Source organism: Schistocerca piceifrons, chromosome 2 (genome assembly GCF_021461385.2).
Source record: "Schistocerca piceifrons isolate TAMUIC-IGC-003096 chromosome 2, iqSchPice1.1, whole genome shotgun sequence".
Lineage (NCBI taxonomy): Eukaryota > Metazoa > Arthropoda > Insecta > Orthoptera > Acrididae > Schistocerca > Schistocerca piceifrons.
This window is the reverse complement of record NC_060139.1, coordinates 173,638,040-173,642,156: the sequence shown is the minus strand read 5'-3', so window position 1 is coordinate 173,642,156 and position 4,117 is coordinate 173,638,040. Positions and strand designations below refer to the sequence as shown.

Sequence of the window (4,117 nt, the reverse complement as noted above, 5' to 3'; positions counted from 1 at the left end):
TAAATCGCTCCAGGCAAATGCCGGGATGGTTCCTTTCAAAGGGCACGGCCGACTTCCTTCCCCGTCCTTCCCTAATCCGATGAGACCGATGACCTCGCTGTCTGGTCTCCTTCCCGAAAACAACCAACCAACCTTATAACGCTTCCTAGCAGGTTCCAAGCAATGTTAAATTTTTCTAGTAGACAAAATCATACAGCTTTACAAGAGACTCAATGCAGACAGTTGAGAGTGGCGAATTATTGTCTTCACCGACTTTCTTTGGGAGAACAATGTTGTTGGAAGTTGTTAAATTGTTTCTCAGAATCTTCAGAAAATAACCTACATCGGCCATGAAACACAGTTTATTAACACTATCCTTGTGATTCATCTCGAAGTGATCAGGCATAAAATGAGGTTAATAAATGAAAAGCACTCCGTTCCACTCGTGGCCTACCGGGACCGTCCGTCCGCCGTGTCATCCTCAGTGGAGGATGCGGATAGGATGGGCGTGGGGTCAGCACACCGCTCTCCCGGTCGTTATGGTGGCATTCTTGACAGAAGCCGCTACTATTCGGTCGAGTAGCTCCTCAATTGGTATCACGAGACAGAGTGCACCCCGAAAAATGGCAACAGCGCATGGTGGCCTGGATGGTCACCCATCCAAGTGCCGACAACGTCCGACAGCGCTTAACTTCGGTGATCTCACGGGAACCGGTGTAACCACCGCGGCAAGGCCGTTGCCCTAATAAATGAAAACAGATATTAAAATGTAATATGATATTAGATGTAAAGCTGTTACATAACTATATTATGAACAAAGCAAACTTAAGAAAACAGTAGTATTTAAAACAATATATACACACAAAACAAAAGCTTGCTCGAAATGTGAGGATCGATCTTGCGAACATTACGTTAGAAATCCAATACGTAAATTATCACGCTACAAGCGAGAACGTGTTCAAATAGATTGCTCACTTACATCAAAATAATCCTCACAGAAATAAACACACGTAGTCACTAGTATCTTATTTGGGTCTCTACGAGCGAGTTGCAACCACATTTTACGAATTCAGGTGTTTTTATTAATATATTCGTAGAATGTGGTACGCACCATTTGTAACCCATCTTCTGAAACGTAAATCCCACAAAAAAGCTATCGCTATGAATGAGCCTTACTACAGTAGGAGCAGTGCGAGGCCTACGAGAAAGACAGGCCGTGGTGTGTGGGCCACAGCAGGAGACACTGCAGGTCACACGAGTGCCAGCAGCGTAATTGGTTCAGAGGAGTTTAATAATTCTTCACTGCACGTTTAAATGCATGCAAGCTTTCGATAGCACATGACGTAGTTAAGACCTTTAGTGGGTACCTTTATAATTACATATTGATTTTCCGTGAGCCCTGCTCGAAGCCGAGCGTTCGGGTGTGGCGCACAAGCCGACTAGTGTGACGTCACAAATTCGTTGGGAGGTCCGTATTTTTCGTGTCCCCGGAGCAGCGTGCCATCCAGTGACGTCACAGGAATCGCGTGACTCAAATAGAGCATTTTAGCGGGCTTTCAGATTATTTGTATTTCATTTCAATTTTTTTTAAGTATTGAAACGCATGAGAAAGAAAAGCATGATATGAGCATGACATGACATAATTTACCATTTAAGACGAGTTCCAGAAAACAAATACGCTCGGCATCACACTCGTTCCTGATCTACATCTACATTTATACTTCGCAAGCCACCCAACGATGTGTGGCGGAGGGCACTTTACGTGCCACTGTCATTACCTCCCTTTCCTGTTCCAGTCGCGTATGGTTCGCGGGAAGAACGACTGCCGGAAACCCTCCTTGCGCACTCGAAAACCTAACTAACCTAAGGACATCGCACACATTCATGCCCGGGGCAGGATTCGAACCTGCGACCGTGGCGGTCTCGCGATTCCAGACTAAAGCGCCTAGAACCGCTCGGCCACACCGGCCGGCACTGATCCCTGTCAGTTAGGGTCTTTTTACGATCGCAATCCTGACAACGACCTACATTATTGCGACTGGTACACCACTCCTTTTAGACGCAATGGACAGGCCTCGTGGGTATGTCAATAAAGTGGACAGCACCATTCAAGTTATAGTCATGGGCACATTCAAACACTGACTTATTGTGCTAATCCCATACAACCGAATGACATGTACATACCACTTCACTGGCGTGGTTCCGTCGACGATGCATGGTCGCATGTCGACCAGATTGCTCTCTCAAGAGGGAAAATAACATTTTTCTGGCGATTTCAATTTCGCAGTGAAGAACATGCCACCTTCCACAGGCCTCACAGATTTGACATTTAGGGAATGATTTCAACAATTATTCGTCTACTACAGTACTGGCTATTAAAATTGCTACACAACGAAGATGACGTGCTACAGACGCGAAAATTAACCGACAGAAAGAGGATGCTGTGATATGCAAATGATTAGCTCTTCAGAGCATTCACACAAAGTTGGCGCCGGTGGCGACACCTACAACGTGCTGACATGAGGAAAGTTTCCAACCGATTTCTCATACAAAAAACAGCAGTTGACCGGCGTTGCCTGGTGAAACGTTGTTGTGATGCGTCGTGTAAGGAGGAGAAATGCGTACCATCACGTTTCCGAATTTGATAAAGGTCGGATTGTAGCCTGTCGCCATTGCGGTTTATCGTATCGCGACATTGCTGCTCGTGTTGGTCGAGATCCAATGACTGTTAGCAGAATATGGAATCGGTGGGTTCAGGAGGGTAATAGGGAACGCCGTGCTGGATCCCAACGGCCTCGTATCACTAGCAGTCGAGATGACAGGCATCTTATCCGCATGGCTGTAATGGATTGTGCAGCCACGTCTCGATCCCTGAGTCAACTGATGGGGACGTTTGCAAGACAACAACAACCTGCACGAACAATTTGGCGACGTTTGCAGCAACATGGACTATCAGCTCGGAGACCATGGCTGCGGTTACCCTTGACGCTGCTCCACCGACAGGAGTGTACTCAACGACGAACCTGGGTGCACGAATGGCAAAACGTCATTTTTTTGGATGAATCCAGGTTCTGTTTACAGCATCATGATGGTCGCATCCGTGTTCGGCGATATCGCGGTGAACGCACCGTGGAAGCGTGTATTCGTCATCGCCATACTGGCGTATCGCCCGGCGTGATGGTATTGGGTGTCATTGGTTACACGTCTCGGTCACCTCTTGTTCGCACTGGCGGCACTTTGAACAGTGGACTTACATTTCAGATGTGTTACGACGCGTGGCTCTACCCTTCATTCGATCCGTGCAAAACCCTACATTTCAGCAGGATAATGCACGACCGCTTGTTGCAGGTCCTGTACGGGCCTTTCTGGATACAGAAAATGTTCGACTACTGCCCTGGCCAGCGCATTCTCCAGATCTCTCACCAATTGAAAACGTCTGGTCAATGGTGGTCGAGCAACTGGCTCGTCACAATACGCCAGTCACTACTCTTGATGAACTGTGCTATCGTGTTGAACTACTGCCCTGGCCACAGCGCATTCTCCTGATCTCTCACCAATTGAAAACGTCTGGTCAATGGTGGTCGAGCAACTGGCTCGTCACAATACGCCAGTCTCTACTCTTGATGAACTGTGCTATCGTGTTGAAGCTGCATGGGCAGTTGTACATGTACACGCCGTCCAAGGTCTGTTTGACTCAATGCCCAGACATATCAAGGCCGTTATTACGGCCAGAGGTGGTTGTGATGGTTACTGATTTATCAGGATCTATGCACCCAAATTGCGTGAAAATGTAATCACATGTCAGTTCTAGTATAATATATTTGTCCAATGAATAACCGTTTATCATTTGCATTTCTTCTTGGTGTAGCAATTTTAATGGCCTGTAGTGTATATGCATGCATGTCGGAGGGAACAGGCACTGCGGTTACTGCATCTGTTGTGAAATGTACGAAATATATTCGCAGTTGCGAACCATGGGCAACCATAAGCTGTATAATGTAATGACGACAGTGGAAAGTTGTGCCAGGACTCGAACCCGGATTTTTCGCTTATCGGTGAGACACAGCTCGTGGTAACCGGAAAATCCACGTTCGAGTCCTGGTCCGGCACGAAGTTTCATTGTCGGCATTCCTTTACA

At 46.9% G+C, this 4,117-nt stretch overlaps 1 pseudogene; it reads right to left on the bottom strand.

Moving 5' to 3' along the window:
• Positions 1-603: 603 nt before the first annotated feature.
• On the bottom strand, positions 604-721 carry LOC124778294 (annotated as a pseudogene).
• Between the last annotated feature and the right edge of the window lie 3,396 nt (positions 722-4,117).